Source organism: Macrobrachium rosenbergii, chromosome 8 (genome assembly GCF_040412425.1).
Source record: "Macrobrachium rosenbergii isolate ZJJX-2024 chromosome 8, ASM4041242v1, whole genome shotgun sequence".
Taxonomy (NCBI): domain Eukaryota; kingdom Metazoa; phylum Arthropoda; class Malacostraca; order Decapoda; family Palaemonidae; genus Macrobrachium; species Macrobrachium rosenbergii.
In genome coordinates, this window is record NC_089748.1 from 82,738,104 (window position 1) to 82,756,649 (window position 18,546).

An 18,546-nucleotide genomic window follows, 5' to 3' on the forward strand; every position below is an offset into this window, starting at 1 on the left:
GGATAAACATCGACCATAAACGGTAAAGACAAGTTTTAGGAAGCGTTTTGCATACATTATTAATGTTATCCATTTCTTTCATTCGTAAGGTGTTTGGTTAAAAACATTGCTGACTAGGTTATAAAAATTAATGATAATGTATATAAATACTGTATTCTGATCTGCATGTGCCATTTCATTTCTCTGTGCTATATCTAGCTTTTCAAACATTTAGTTTTATGTGACGAAATACATATCTCATGTCCCTGATCAAATACTTCCGAGGCTTTTATAAAGATTATTGTACTGTGAACAGGCAATTTCACGTAGAAATAAATAATAAAGATAAACCTCCTCTTTGGGGATTCGAGCCTCTGACCCGTGTTTTGCACGGCCAATAATATTCACTCAGTCACAGTGAGACTAGAAAGTGAGTATGTGTTCAGAAATGAATAAGAGTGAGACTGAAAGCCTGTCTTTAGCAAAGCCTAAAGCCAAACCTAAATCTGTCCCTGGAGAATACTCAAGCATTGGTAGGCTATGACACAGAGTTGTCATCGTTGGAAGGTATGGTGTTTTCAGAGTAATCAAGAGTGATGGGAGTCTTGTGGAAATGCGTCAGGAAAGGAATTTCACTGATGGAAATATAAGTTTTCCGAAGAAGAACACTCATAAGAATAAAAAGCGAGAGAAAAAAATGGACTGGAGAAATGTGTATTACGTATTCGTACAGATTAGATGAAGGAGCAAGTTGGTGGATGTGATAGTGAGATGAAGTGACTGGAGGTATTTCTGACCATTTTCTGGCTACAGTGAAAGTTAATGTAAAAAAAGATTTAAATTGGAGAGAAAAGGGGACAATGTGACTACAATATAATTGAGACGATTTAGTTTTTCAAGAAGGGGGTCAGAATAGTATATACAAACAAAATTAATAAAATATGGTTCGGGTTATAGATGCAGAGATGAAGAGAGTAGGTGTGTAGTAAGCAAAATTCTATGAAGGGGTTATAGGGACGACAGGCAGTTGTTGGTATAGGAAGATAGGAAGAAAGAATAAAAATACCGGTACAGGAGAATGTGAAAAGGAATAAACAAACATAGAGGCAGAATTAGAGATGACAGGTTTGGAGAAGGAAAAACACGAGATTACCTGAGGTGCGAGTGCACAATAGAAGATACGACCATTCACAGGTACGCAAGACGATGGATAGGATAGTCAAAAGGAAAGTAATAGAGTAATGGAAGGTCAGTATCAAATGGAGGGGAAGAAGGCAATCAATAATTTTTTGAAAAAAACTGTAACGGGATGTAAATGCAATAAGGAAAACTGATGAACTAATGGATCGTACAATGAAAGCTGCATATAGTTTGAGAATGTTTGTAAATACGACTGTTGAGGAACGCAGAGCAGTTAAGAGATTGGAGAATGGAACCCAAGAATTGATGAAAGTGAGATTCTGAGGTAAGACGGAAATTCATAATTATAACCTGGCTTTGTGCAGTCATTGCGGAAGAAGAAAAGCTTCTGAATGAGAATGGTCATTTTGTAAACCTAAAGTATACAACTAAAAGAATCAAGCTTTATTATGAAGCAGATTTGCAAGGAATCTCAAAAGAAAAGGCGAAAGCTGTTAGTGGCACACATGGACATATATAAACTTTACAGAGCCTACAGAGAAGCAATATGAAGGGTGTTGAGGCTGTGTGGTATAAAAGATAAGTTGCTAATATCGATTTACAGTTTTTATGATAAAAGAGAAGACTGTGTTATGATACTGAGAAAACAGAGTGCCTGATTTATTGCAAAAGTAGGTCTGAGACAAGGGTGTCTTATGTCTGCATGACTGGACTAATGCAAAAAATCAAAGGACAGCAGATCTACTAGGTGCGAATTTGTGAAATCAGAAAATAAGCTGTGTATGGAATATGACAGCAAATGTGAGCAAAAAAGTAAGGTTATGATGGTAAATGGAAACCAGCCAGATGGAGCAGTGAATGTTAAATTTGGATGGCGGTAAAATGGAAGATTTTGATTAATATAAGTAGTTGGGAATAAATACAAAGAATAATGGCAAAATGAGAGAAGAGGAAAGTCACAGAATATGCAGCAGGATTTGTGCTTAAGATTGAAAGAACTTGGAGTATCTTTGGAACTAAGGTTGGGACGTATAAAGTGATTATTGAGCTAACTCTCTTTCATGGAAGTGAAGTATGGATGTGCATGCAAAGTATGAATGTACATTGCAAATAAGCATATAATTCGGAAGTGGTACGATGGGAAGGGGAGAGGAGGACGTAGAAAGCACCATAATGTACATACAGAAGCACAAAAATGCTTGCAAAATACAGGCGAATGGCAGTGTGTGTAGGGTGTTGATCTAGAGCTGATGAGCATTCTGTATAAGTACATGAAGCGGCTACTGTTGTGAAAGTTTTCTGCACATGTAGTGAGTCCTTAATTAACAATTAAAGTAACGATGCATTCACCTCTGAAGCCAAGCCTTTTCGAGGCTACAGTTTAATAGTGAGCACATATACTGTGTGTGTGTATATGTATATGTATATATATATATATATATATATATATATATATATATATATATATATATATATATATATATGGGTGTGTGCGTGCGTGTTCTTGCATCGTTAGTGCAGATATACTTTAGATGCAGGAAGTTAGCTGCCTTCCAGACTGGGAAACAATATCGTATCTTGAAAAAGACTCCATATCATAACTCAATGGTTATGTTATATCTAAATAGTAACAAAGAGATATGTATATCTTTCTTCTCAGAGGAAATATACATTACCAGTTATTTTAACCATATATATGACATTGATTAATCAATGAAATTATCATCTCTCAGGCTTCTGCTGACCTAAAACCTATAAGAATGTATAGTTCTATAGTGAATCCTCAGGTGTAAAGGAAAGCCCAAGATTATGATAGTGCAAAGGCAAATACAAAAATTTCGTATCTAGCCGAATATTAGATTTCATTGCAAACTGCGTTTATACTAAATGTTAGCACTTATACACACACATATATACTACACATAATATATATATATATATATATGCATATATATATATATATATATATATATATATATATATATATATATATATATATATATATATATATATATATATATATATATATATAATATATAATATATATATATATATATATATATATATATATATATATATATATATATATATATATATATATATATATATATATATATATATATATATATATATATATATATATATATATATATATATATAAAGTATATATATATATAGAAAGAGAGAGAGAGAGAGGTGCATGAAATAACCAAGCACAAAAGAGAAAAGAAAGCAAAGAAGAGGAATGAGACCAGAAGAAAAAGCGAGTGAGACACGACGCCTGCAATCACAAGCACAACCATACCTTGACCAAAAGTAAAACACAGACCGAGACCCTCCGACCACCTATGATTACGGACCGAGCTAACTACCCGAAGAGCTCGACCAGTTGTTCAGCGGTGCCGCGTTGCTGTGGCGCCTTCGAATTCCAGGTCTGCAAGCATTTCCTCAGGCACAGAGCCATAGAGATAGCTCCAGCAGTCCTCATCCTTTGATATGAATTTTCTCCAGGTAATGGTGACAAGCTGAGTGAGGTGTTGCATTCGGATGATATAGACAGTTTAAACTAAATAATTATATATAAACCATTGCTGTGTACGTATGCCAAAAGAAAGCTTCTCTCTTATTTTATTTCTTATTATCCTTCGGAAGGAGTTATATCAGTAAACCTTGTTTCTTTTGTTATGTAAATAACTACTCATAGATCAAACACTTTGCTTGTACAACCATCAGGAAGAATTTTTCTCCTCGAGATTAAAATACAAGAAAAAACGTTGCCAATTCATTCAGAAAATTTCACAGAAATTCAGGAATTTACTTAGCTAAGAATATGGGTGACTGGGCCGTACTCAATCAGGTAAATACATATGTGTTAAACTATTATCGTCATCCTTTCCTAGCTGCATAAAAAATTATACATTACAAACAGTTATACTGTACTAGCTGTAAGACCCCTTTAAAGCAACCACTAATCAAAATTTCACCTCAATCCAATTTGTACCATCACCAAAGGGGTACTGCCGAGAGTGCAACTCTCGCAGTGCGCTGTGGGCATTACTTAAGGTTCTTGACAGCGTCCCTCCGGCCCCTAGCTGCTACCCCTTTCATTCCCTAACTGTACGTCCATTGGTACTCTTTCTTCCATCTTTCTTTCCATCATTTCCTAGCAATTGTTTCATAGTGCAACTGCGAGTTTTTCCTCCAGTTACACCTTTAAAATCTTTTACTCTCAATCTCCTTTTCGGTGCTGAATGACCTCATAGGTCCCAGCGCTTGCCTTTTAAACCTAAATTTTATATTCAATTCAATTTACGTTGTTGTATATATATATATATATATATATATATATATATATATATATATATATATATATATATATATATATATATATATATATATATACTTTGCCATTCTAAGGGAATGGTTTCAAAAAGATATAAGAATATTTATTACTTTCTCATGTATATATATATATATATATATATATATATATATATATATATATATATATATATATAAATATATATATATATATCATTTAGCATCCAATTCAGTATAACTTGAATAATATATATATATATATATATATATATATATATATATATATATATATATATATATATATATATATATATATATATATATGTACATATAAGTGTACATATACATATATATCGTTTAACATCAATTCACTATAACTTGGGAATAACTTATACCAACGCAGCATCATGATTGATAAGTACTGCATAACCAGTGGGTTTCGAACTGCTGCCAAGTTTAGAAACAATAATATGTACAGTAACTTTTAACTGGTGAGCCATCGATAGTTATATAAGTTGATACTGACTCTGCCATACACATTCCTGTCAAATTCAGGTTTTGCACTTCAAAGTCGATATCAGCTAATTATTAATAAGTGTCTCATAACCCGTGACATTGTTAACATTCATAAATATTAAACCTCAAATAGCTTTCAATACACTATGTATCGGGAATACAACGGTAATTATAACTGGCAAATGCCTCGCCACCAGCGGGACTCAAACTGCTGCACCTGGGTAAAAGTTACTACCGTGGTATAAAATTTGTGGCTCAATATTTACGATTATAAAAAATGTCACGTGAATTTGATAAACTTCACACACACACACACACACACACACACACACACACACACACACACACACACATATATATATATATATATATATATATATATATATATATATATATATATATATATATATATATATATATATATATATATATATATATAAATATATATATATATATATATATATATATATATATATATATATATATATATATATACATACACATATATATATACCTTGTCATCGCTGCAACTGACTGAAGATCAACATACATAACAAGAAAATTTACTGTAAATGAGATTTCAATTTGAGAAATACATAGAGAAAATTCTGAGGTTTAAGTTAATATATATATTGATATTATAGGAAGAGTAATTTACACAGCCATATATAACCAAGGATTTTATTGATTGGCTTGAAGCTGGATGTGGTACAGTGGAACAGAAGAAAAATTTACTTAAATGATCTTTCTGCAAATGTGGAGGAAGGGCACATTAATACTCGACAAATCAACTCACAATCTAAATTGTACAAAGGGAAATTGCCGAAGGCTCAAGGAGTGTGAAGTCAATTTATGATCAGGTAATTTACTAATTAACACTGGTGATTGATATCGACAATGAATCAACGGGTCTTAGCACATGGAAAAGAAAGGAATGGAAATGAGAATGAGAACAACAAAATGGACCGAAGAACCTTCTAACCAGACTTTACATTATATTCTGATTGGAGATTGCATGAATCAACGTCAGTGGAACCTCTATCTAGTGGACTTCTCAGTGGATACTCAGAGAGATTCTTGGGTAAGGAGGGTCCCCGTTGGAACAAAGGGATTTGGGGAGCCACAAGCTATGTGTGCTTCTGCTATGGTGGTTTGTCTGAATCTCTCCTGCTTGACCTCTGTCCAGGCCTTTATATGACCTGTCCCAAAATGCCAGCTTTCAGTGCCCTGGGCATGTCAGGTGAGAGAGTTCGCTAGTGCACAAATACCGTTAGCTGACAGTCTGCATGTCTTCCAAGGTCAAGGCATTATCTGGAATAGAGATCTTCATCCAGCAGATCATAAAGATAAATTTAGAGTGACGTTTTGGCAAGGCATAGGAGGAGTGCAATGGAAGGGTGCTTTGGACCTTGAAGAATCTATTGCCAGGTTCAAGCTTGAAAAACAAGGAATAGCAGAAAGCTCATCTCCTTGGTTCTGGACTGTGACTTCTCAAAGGGAAAACATGGCGAAGTGAGAAGTATTAATAAATACTTCTAGTAGCTCCCCATAAGGACAAGACTTTTACACTTCTTTCAGGTCTGAACGTCTGCAAGTGAGCCTAATGTTTTACATTATTGCCTCTCTCCTAAAGCCTTCACAAAAGTTTAATACTATTTTGGATAACTTTCAATATAAAATGGATTTAACTTTTGGTTAAGCCACTTATGCAGGCAATACAATAGTGATACTTAAGGTATTACAAATACAATGTTGCATGCATATAGGTTAGGATGGATTTCTGCTTGTTATGGTAGAGACCCGACTTAGCTAAAATAAAGTACAATTCAAACAAATCAAAAAGCCTGCATGCATCGTGTAACTACTCATTTGGTGAGGGCCATGGTACCTTGCTGATTTGGTGGCACTGCACCAGGTGTGGCACTAGTGTCGGTTAGGGCCTGGTGGCTCTGTGATATCCACAGTTAATTTTCTCTTTAGAGGGTTTTAAAATAAGGAAAGTGAAAGATTTGAAGTGCCAGGGGGTCTGACGATTAGCACTCTGCATTTTTCAGAGTGTGATGGTTAGTAAGAATTACGTAAGGTAAACAGTTAGTTGTTACAAAGCTTAAATTTAAATTACAAATGGTGTAACTATTGGTCGTTATTTGGTTGAAACAATCTTGATGATTGTTCCATTGTTTCTCCTACACTCCAGTGTTTATCGTCAAGGTGACAAGGTGATGTCTGTCACGGAGTGAGCAACAGCAGTAGTCAGGTTGTGGATGGCGATCTCAAAGGTTCTGGGCAACTCTCAGTTACGAAGGCAACAGCAGCATGGTTGAATGGCAGTAATGGAGCAGCTGGAAGTCATTTTGATGGACGAGTCTGTGGTACCTTTTTGATTTGGACAGGTCTGTGGTACCTGTCTGACTTCAACGGGAGGATGAGGACCTCTCCGTCTGTGTGTAATGGCTTCTTCACTGGTAGCAGCATGGATGGGTCTGTGGTATCTGTTTGACTTCAACAGGAGGATGAGGACCTCTCCGTCTTTGTGTGTAATTGGCTTCTTCACTGGTAGCAGCATGGGCGGGCCTGTGGTACCTGATCACTTCAACGGAAGGATGATGACCTCTCTGTCTCTGTGTTTTGTGGCCTCTTCAGTAGCAGCTTGATTTGTCTGTGTTTATTTTGTATGCTACTTTGGTGTTATGTATGTTATTTATTTTACAGTTCATAAGTTATCTTTGTTCTGCTGCCTATTTGTATGTCATTGTTATTGTTTATGCTATCTGTATGATTGCCTAATTTTGGTTTTAATTATGATTTTTCATTACATTATTACAATTGTGATGTCGAGCAGTGTATGGCTCTGATGGTATGATTTCGTGTGATGGATTTGTCTATTGATTTCTTTACTGGTTTTAAATACTGTTATCTTTGTTAATTGATCTTTTAGTGTTTTCATCACCTAAATCCTGGTCTCACTTGTAAATAATGTAAATTAATTTGTATAATAAATTAGTATTAAGGTAATATGATTGTTTTGTTCAGTCCTCCTCCTTCGTTAGTCTCACCTTCCGTCATTCATTCCAGCCCAATTTCATATTTTTATTTTGAACCTAGTTCTTCATTGGAGGGGTGGGTAGAGCTCTCGGCTACCACACTGTTGGCCTAGCATTCGACTCTCCAACTGGCCAATGAAGAATTAGAGGAATTTATTTCTGATGATAGAAATTCATTTCTCATCATAATGTGGTTCGGATTCCACAATAAGCTGTAGGTCCCATTGCTACGTAACCAGTTGGTTCTCAGCCACCTAAAATAAATCTAATCCTTTGGGCTAGCCCTAGGAGAGCTGTTAATCAGCTCAGTGATCTGGTTAAACTAAGATATACTTTTATTTTGAACATGCTGGTCTCTATGGACGAGACAATTACAATGGTTAAAGTTACAAAAGGAAAGTAAGTTACACACTGACAGAGAGAGAGAGAGAGAGTAAGGGAGTTGCATAGTATCCTACTCTGGTTGGGTGCCAAGATACTCAAAAAGTGGGGCATTGAGCCAGATTGGCACAAGTGCCAGGAGAACTTGGTGGCTCTCTCAAGCTACCTGGATGCTCTACATCTCTGACCTTTCTTCCTTGACCCTCTTCTAGGTTAATGGTTTGACGTTGCATGAGGAATCGGTGAAACCAAGTCCATGAAAAGCATAGGAGTGCCACCTATTCTGGCTGCTGTGACAACTGGAGCAAAGGCAGTGCCCACAATTTCTACCGTTTGCCGTCGCAGTTCCTTGAGCACCAGCTGAGATATGGAAGAAGTTTCCATCAGAGTCTTATCTTCTGAGGACTGGGAAAGAGGAAGAAGTCTTCATGGGCACTAGAGGCTTGCAGGTTATAATGACCAACTCAGGCATGGGTTGTGAGGCTGAGCCAGGGGGTGAGCTTCTGCTGCAGTCAAGGGAGTCCGGTAGGGACCCTAGTAAACTTTGGGTTGGCTCTCTTACTGGCACTGATAGTGGGGGCAAGCCAGGAGAAGAGGGGTGATCCGGACTGGGATCTCCTGAAGGGAGATCTAGGGCGTGCTCTGGCACTGGCACTATGGCAGGACCAGGCACAGAAATCAAATTTAGAAATGGCTCAACATTTGGGACGGATGGATTGTGGCACTACTCAGGGTGCTCAAGTGGCACTGGCAGGAAACTTGAGGCAAGTTTGGGATTTCCTGAAGGGAGAGACCTACAGTGTGCTCTGGCATGGGCACTAAGGCAGGGCCAGGCACAGGAATTAAATCTGGTAAGGGCTCAATGGCCAAGACAGATGAAGCCTGGCATTACTCAGGGTGCTCAAGTGGCACTGGCAGTGGTTCTGAGGTAGGTCTATGAGGACTATTTTTGCCTGATGAAGACTGAGGGGTTAGGACCTCTGGATGGTCTTGGGTTAGGTGGGGACAGAGAGTCCTGTCCCAGGAGAAGGTCGTAGCCTCCAGGGAGATATTTGGCTACTGTAAGTATGCAGACCCTAGTTCTGTGGGGCCTGGTGACCCTCTAACAAACTGTTGGGAGAATCAGTTTTACCTGATTGATGCTCTTGATGGTCATGAGCTTATGGTTCTCAATTTTAGCCCCATGAGGGACCTTCTGTATCTGGGAGATTTGAGTGCCAGTGTCTTCAAATGCTTTGACCTGGCATGAGGGGTAGCTACCTTGAGGAGGAGCCACAAATATAGAGCCCTCAATGGGGGGCCTCAAAGACTCTTGAATGGTAACTGCCAGGGCAATGGCAGGTGTAGCTGCTTTGCTAGGGCAATTCTTCCAGAGGACAGAGTGCCATAGACCTTGCAGGCAATGCAATAGATTTTGCTGAAATCCTTGTTTGGAGCTGAGGAAGATTGAGGATGTTGCTTGGATTGATCAGAGGGAGGCATCGCAGCAGCTCTCCCCTTAGTTTTACACTGGGATTCCAAGTGCCCCTTCCTTTTGCAATAAGTGCTTATAGGAGGTGTAGAAGAGGTCCCATTCTAAGGTTGGGCTGGCACTGCGGTGTGACTAGGAGTTATCTTTCAATTCAGGGAGCTGGTGGGAGGGTGGCAGGTGCCCCAATCATCCACTAAGAGGGAGCACTCAACGAGTGTCTTGGGACGTTTCTCACATAGGTAGGTGGCTAGAGAACTTGTTGCATAATACAAGAAATCCTCCATCTGTATGCGCTCTAGCAGTTCCTCAAACGTTGTGATGTCAAGGGCTTCCGGCCAACGTTTAACAGAGTAGGTCTTATGATATGCCCAATCTTTCCAAGTTTGACTTGCCTCCTTCTGTCGGCTGCACCAACGTTATCTCCAGCATTCAGGAGATAATTTCGTAGCTTTGATGACTGCCTTCCTGATCTCTTTGAGGTCATCCTGAGCACTAGCATCTAAGGAGCGAAAGGCAACTAGGCCCTTTCCTCCCATTTGTTTTCCAAGGAGCAGGGAGATCTCCACTTCGGTAGGAGAGAAGTTCCCGAAGACGCATTCCATTTGGTCTAACCAAGCCTCTGGCTCATCTTTATTCCACTGCGGGACCACTGGGCTGGTACTCCAGAGATGTGAATGAGGCGTGGAAGGTGGTGGAATAGCTGGCTGTGACTGGGCCAAGGCCTCTGCATTAGCTTGCTGAGCTTGCAACAGCTGGATCTCCTCGTCCTTCAGAGCTAGCTCATGCTGTCTCTCTTCTCTCCACTTTCTCTCTTCTTCTCTCTGCTTTCTCTCCTCTTTTCTCTGCTGTCTCTTCCTCTAAAGTAAAGCATCTAGCTTCTCCTGCACCTTTTGGACAAGCCCTCCTCCTGTGAAACCTACCTCCTTCCCCATATCCATGAAGGCTTTGTAACTTTCCACCACTGGTACTGATGGGTTAGGGCATGTTCAACTGGTCTTGGGGTGGAGTGGGGAGGTTATTAGCCATGCAAGCAATTGCATGGAATGGAAAGGGCACTCTGCATTAGTGGGATGTGATTAAGCAATGGTAGGGGCCAGTAATAGGCACCACTAGTAATGGGAGTTCCCTTTTGGTAAGAGGGCATTAGCACTAAGTATGAAATCGTTCCAGGGAACTAATCAATGGGTCCGCAGGGCAAAAATGGGTGGCGCTCAGAACCTGGGGGCACAGGTGCAGATTGTGTTATCATACACAGTAGCGATGGTGCTGTTTTGGCAATTAAGTGCCAGGGGTCCAGAGGGCCAGATATGTGGCACTCATGGTGTGGATGGCGAGTGGAAACATTACAACTGGGCTATGAGTACAATTGCAGTGAAACCACTGGGCCAATATTGCAATTTGTACACACTGGTGAGTTTTGAGGTGAACAGTAAGTTACATACACATGACAATCGCTCATTCGTCGAGTGCAGAGGTGAGGTTCTGAAGAAAAGTTGGGTTGTTCAAGAGAATGATTCTGGTTTGTTCCGAAGAACAGCAATTTGTTCCGAAGAATGTTAAATTGTTCATATAGTTCCAAAGAACTAATAAGACACTGCAAAAATGATACGTAGGTGGGGAGTGAGCTCAATGACTGAATTTATGGCACTCGGGAGTGCAATCTTGTTCCGAAGACTTGAGTACAATCAAACGCATAGTGTAAGGTATATGTGATGTAAGCATACATGGGTTTGCAAGAGTATCGCAGAGTTTGTGAGCAGATGAACTTCTAGTATTTAATTATATTACCCCCATGAATTTTGCGCTTTTCACGAAGCAAGTTGTAAAGCGATAGGTTGTAAACAATAATATTGTTCACAGATAAATGGTTAAGTTAAGTCTTATACTCAACCATGAGGGAGGTAACCTTAAGGAATGATTAAGTCTTCTTTAGATAATGGATTCTTATTAAAGAATTGCCACAGTTGGTAAACAGTACCACCAATTTCTTAAATTACTTACAGTTACATGAGGAAATAGTGTGTATGTGACCCAAAAGTTAAAATGACTTTGCAATGTTATACGTGCAGTGTAGTTCTAACTAGTGGGGACTCAAGAAAAGGGAATGCAGCCATAGTTGTTGGTGCCTTCAAGTCCACTGAAGTATTCCTTTTCATCTTAAAGTTCATTTAGGGAGATTTCCTTTAGGAGATATGCACATCTAAATGTAAGGAGAATTTCTTGAAGTGTGCTTTGGATGAGGGTTACGAAGTAGAGATTGTGTCATGTCAATCTCATTCTAATTCAGGCTAGAAATATCGAATGCGCCATTTGAAGTAGCAGTAAGTTTATGTCATTTATGTCTTGGATTCAATATACACAACACAATGCAGTGTTTTAAGTGCAATTTGTAATATGAGTGAAGTAACCTGGGTTTCTTAGGCTACGATTAGGTTAGTACATTCAAACCATTTAGGCCATACGATTACTCTTACGGTTTGAAAAGCTCTACTTGTTCTGAATGAGTTGGAATAATGGCTAAAGGCTGTGACAATTGACAGGAAAAGATGTACAAGTACATGCAAAAGTTACCAACACTCAAACACAAAATGTTAATTCACAGTGACTAGGATTTTAATTCGTAAAACTTTATAAACAACAGGAAAATAATTCCTTAACTGTGATATCACTTGTAAAACAACAACGTGTGTAATGGAATTACAACTTGACAACACGGTCGACAAATGACAGCGACACTGAAATGGCCGACTCGCTTTTGACAGCTGAAGGCCATTGGCAAGTCTGTTGGTAAACAAGTGAATTCAAGATGGCTGATGTCACGCAGCTGGTAGTGAGCGAGTGGTCACACACACACACGCCAACACATGCAGTCTGGCTAATTTACGATAAAAAAATTAAATGGATGAATTTTCTCTAATGGAATAAGGCAAGCATATGCATAGACGTAAATTAACGCTGGGAATTACGAATTCATACTCTACTTGGGCTAGGAAATCTTTTAAACAAAGCTAGGTGAATGATGCACAGAGGTGTGCTGCCTTTCACTAGCAACAACTATGTTAATGTTGTAATGTGGTAGGTTGCCAGATATCACTGTCTTAACTAAATAAATTTAGTAAATTTCACTACGAATAGATAGAACTGTGCACTTTCTCTTGATGTATCACTTCACTAATTCACTTCTTAGCTAATTCGTAATTAGTTAAGCCATGCAATTTGCCAACATGCCACAGCAACAGTTCCTGACTTCTGCCTAACTGACAATGCTCTACCTGGCAGAATGAATGACTGAGTCGGGTGCAGGCGTACTCAGAACGCCCTATCTATTTTACTTGTGCTTCCATGAATAAAACTTCCTTTCTTCGAGGCTCGCTCTCACAAAGCATGCAAGATTTAAATCTGGATAAGTTTTACAAGTTCCTAGTCACAACTCTACGAAAAACAAATGTAAAAATGAATGCTTAACTGTATACCTCTGTCCACTGTATGCCCATAGAACACAAAGGGTTTTACATCAATTGGTTTGTCTCAGTTCTACAACTTTCAGCCAGCAATTAAATAGTGTACTGCTAATCTTGCCAAAAGACATTGCAAACTGTTATAAATGTTGATTTATCTATTACTCTTACCTTGTCGCTGCAACTAACTGAAGATCAACACATATAACAAAGAAAATTTACTGTAAATGAGATTTCAATTTGAGAAAGGACTCAGTAGGGAAATTCTGGGGTTTAAGTTAATTACATATATTTACATTAATCAGATGAGTAATTTACACAGAGCCATATACACCGGGCTCTTGGCACTTATTAGGTTAACTGATGTAAGATAGTAATAAAAAGTGCCAAATAGCAATACCAAGATAACCAAGGATTTTATTGATGGGCTTGGTTGCTGGATGTGGATACAGTGGAGCAGACGATGAATACAACATTATATGACCTTTCTGCAAACGTGGAGAAAGGGCACATCAGTACTCGATAATTAACACACAATCTAAGTTGTACAAAGGGAAATTGCTGAAGGTTTGAGGAGAGAGACGTCAGTTGAGGATCAGGTAATTCACTGATTAAGACTGATGATTAATATCGACAATGAATCAAAGGATCTTAGCACATGGAAAAGAAAGGAACAGAAATGAAAATAAGAACAACAAAGTGGACTGAAGAACCTTCTGACCAGACTTTACCTTATATTCTGAGTGGAGACTGCGTGAACCAACATGAATGGAGCATCTATCAAGTGGACTTCTCAATGGATACTCAGAGGATTCTTAAATAAGGAGGCTCCCCGTCAGAACAAAGGGATTTGCGAGCCACGAGCTACGTGTGCTCTTCCTAAGGTGGTTCGCCTGAATCTCTCCCACTTTACCTATGTCCAGGCCTTTATATGACCTGTCCCAAAATGCCGGCTTTCAGTGCCTCGGACATGTCAGGTGAGAGAGTTCACTGGTGCGCGAATCCCATTAACTGGCAGTTTGTGCATCTTCCAAGATGAAGGGGTTATCTTGAATAGAGATCTTTGGCCAGCAGATCATAATGATAAATTTAGAGTGACGCTTTGGCAAGGCATACAAGTACAATGAAAGGGTGCTTTGGACCTTGACAAATCTATTGTCAGGTTCAAGCTTGAAAAACAAGGAGTAACAGAAAGCTCACCTCCTTGGGCTCAGACTGTGACTTCTCAAAAGGAAAACATGGCGAAGTGAAAAGTATCAATAAATACTTCTAGCAATGTATATGTATATATATATATATATATATATATATATATATATATATATATATATATATATATATATATATATATATATATACTCACGTATTTTCATTCGTCCCTTGTAGCCTGCTAGATAGGGAATCAAAATTAAGGAGAAATTTGCTTCTCAGTTAAATTCTAGGCTTAGTTTGGCAGTGAGTAGGAAGAAATTGCCCAGATTTGAACTCATATGGGACTAAAAGTCTAACCCCCCAGGTCACCTGACCTGGGGTAGAACAATACCGCTCCTTCGCCCCCCCATCACGTGATTTGTGGTGTCAAGTAGCAATTAGTGAATGGGGTGAAACCGGGTTGTAGGTAGGCTATGATCCTAACTCCTAAGTCCTTAACTATAAGACCTATTTTCCCCTACAACCGTGCCAGTTACTGTTTCTTTCCGTGAATTTCTCTCTATTATTTTCCAAATTTTCAACTTTTATTCTCTAACCAAAGCCCTTTTGTTCAACCAAAACTTACCAACAAAGCAGCCCATGACTTGTCCTAAGCTCCAATTAAGTCCATTCAGTGATCAGAATTAGATTGTTCCCACCATAGTGTTAACCAAGGGCTAAGTAATTCTAGTTGACCAATTTCCTCCTTGGTGTATATTTAAGTTTCATGAGAGAGAAACTCCTTGATTTGGAATGCTAACCTAGGCTTCTCTTCCAGGAATCCTGTTACTCTGCTCCCCACATGGTCAAACCCAACCTAGTGAATCAGTTCCGTTTTGAAGTACTGCCATTCCTAATAAGCAAGAGAGAGTCTGATACGCAGTCCCTGGGGTACTACCCAGTTCATTGCCCATTGTGCACAAGAGCCTGCCCTTTGCAACCCATTCAACAAGCATCAACCACTTCCTATTTCAAAGGCATGCTATTCACGGTCTAATAATGTTTCACATTTAATTTGATTGCCTGCTGGATCATCAGTTTTCAAATTAATTTCATGATTGTTTCATTTGTAAATAAATTCATCTTAACATACTCATGAATCATTCCCCATGGTGACCTTCCAATACCTGATTTAATCCTGATGATTAAGGTAAGTCTCAACCCCTTCCCATTTCTTTTTATTACATTCTGGGTGCTCTCTGTTGGCCCTTAAAGGCAGTCCATGAAAAAACCCATTACATTCTTCCAGCAGACCCTAGAACGTAAATATATATATATATATATATATATATATATATATATATATATATATATATATATATATATATATATATATATATATATATGTGTGTGTGTGTGTGTGTGTGTGTGTGTGTGTATATGTGTGTGTACACGAGCGTTTGTGTGTGTGTGTGTATATATATACATACAGTATGTGTATATATATATATATATATATATATATATATATATATATATATATATATATACATTCAACAGGCGGAGGTTTCACAAAACCCAACAAAACAATGAAGTCACGGAAGCACGCCAGCAGGTCAAGGAAGTCATATTTACTCGGTTGCAACGTTTCGAAGCACACCAACAGGCCTCTGTGCAATAAAATTAAGTGACAACTATTAAAATACAAAATATAAGTACAATAAAACAAAAACAGCTAAAAATATGAGTAAGGACCAACCGCTGAGTGCGGAGGCAGAGGAAGAACTGACCAAGAACCGAAAAAAAACGTGAACAGTTCACGAGAGATAAAGAGGTGTAGAGGTGGCATGGGTGTTCAGTGAGGGGACCGGTATTTTGATTGTTAAAAGCTTATAATTGGAGGTTCTGCCCAAAACCGTAGCCTACTGAAATGAATATTTGCATTTATCGGCATGATCCCTGATGTTGGAAAATTCGGAATTTGAAAGTTTAGTGCCAGTTCTATAGCTGACAGTTCTATGGCTGTCGATTCGGACCTTAAGTAACCTGTGTGTCGATCCAATATAGGTTCCTCGATTACACCGAGGACAAGTAAACTCATAAATAACAAACGAGATCAGGGAGATGATCAGATATTAAAGCTTGGAGTTCTTTATAAAAAGGCTGTATTGTGAATAATAGGAAGGCTGGAGCAGAAAGGTAATCTAGGTGTAGGATGCTGTGGAACAAAAATGCTCTTTAAAATTTCGGAGACGTGTTTAAAGAGAAAGTGGGTGGGAAAGCAGCTGCTGTTAAAGTATTTTTGCAATAACGTGATTTTATTATGAAAAGCTTGCGTATTAGAGGATAAAGCAAAGGTTCGGTGAAGCATGGTTAATATGATATTTTAATCTTAAAATTAAGAGAAAAATTTTTAAAAATTATTACCAAGACCAATGAATGTCTTTTTTCTAAAAACAGAATAGAGAAACCCTGAGAAGAGCGTGTAATTAAAGTATCTAAAAAATGTAACTCTCATATCCTTAGATCGCAATACCAAAAAAATTCGGATGGCAGAATGGGACCTGGAATTTTTTCAATTTTATTTCCTTAACCAAGTAACGCCAAATTTTGTTAAATTTAAGTTATATAAGAGATCCTTGTATAACACTCAATTTTATTCCGGTTCCATATTTACTCAACTCAATATGGAGATTTCTTGTAAACAAAATATTATTCATAAGTTGCCCATCGCTAATCATATTCTCTTTCAAAGTGTTATTAACAAATTATCTAACCTCGACCGTTACACCTTTACTTATCTCTTTGATAAAAGTATCGGTTCCTTTGTTTTCCATGTCCAAAAGGTTCACGAGAGAAAACTACACAAAATAAGTGTTCCTATTCCGAAATTTGATCATAACAATAAACATTGCTAAATTACTCCAATCCCTATCAAAACGAGAGGAATTCCTCCTCTGTCGTGGTCTGGATTTGGCTTTACCATATTACAGACCATCATTTGTACAGTTCTTTGGTAGTCTAGAGTTCCTGTTTTCTAGACTGATCAACCTTGACCTCAACTGTGATGTCCCTAACTTTCGATCAAAACTTCAAGGCCTAGCACATAAAACTTATTCTAAAGTGTCTACGTACTGGGCTCCATTTTCTAAAAGGGGAGATATTAATATTTTCAAATCTTTGCAAAAAACAAGGACATTATTATTACCCGTCCAGACGAAGTTAAAAGAGTTGTTATTCTCAATAAGGAAGATTATATTACTAAAGCGGAAACTTTTTAAAATGAAAATACTAAGTTCAAGAAGTTAAGATCTCCTGAATTTTCCACATTGTTTAAAACAGATGACCGTATTAATCGATTTCTGAAAAGCTTAAAAGACCGTGCCATTATCACTGAGAATACTTATCAGTCCCCATACAACTCAGGGTCATCTTATGGTTCACTGTACGGCCTATCCAAGGCCCACAAAGATAATGTTCCTAACCGCCCTATCCCAGCGTCTTATAACAACGCCAATTACAAACTGACAAAATATCTAGTTCCCATACTTGCCCCTTTGGCTGAAAATTCTTACAGCCTTAAAAGTTCATATGAGTTTAAAAATACTATTCTTGCTTAGGACTCGGATCATGTTATGGTAAGCTACGAAAATGAGGCCTTACTTACGAATGTACCTGTACAACAGACCATTGATATTATTTTACATAAGCTTTTTCCTATGGATGAGTCTCATTTTAATGGGTTCTGTAAGAACGATTTCAAGTAACTTTCAGATCTAGCGGTGCGGGACACCGTTTTTATTATTATTATTATTATTATTATTATTATTATTATTATTATTATTATTATTATTATTATTATTATTATTATTTTATTTATTTTTTTTATGGTTGTTTTTACTCACAAATTGATGGTATGGCTACGGGCTCTCCGCTCCGACCAATCTTCGCGGGTATCTTCATGTGCTGGCTGGAAGAGCACATTCTTGATACTTGTCCTATTTGTTACCATCCACTATTTTATAAACGGTATGTAGACGACAAGTTTGCACTTCTTAGGAAATCAGTTTGACCCCGAGAGGTTTTTAACTTTCACCAATTCGTT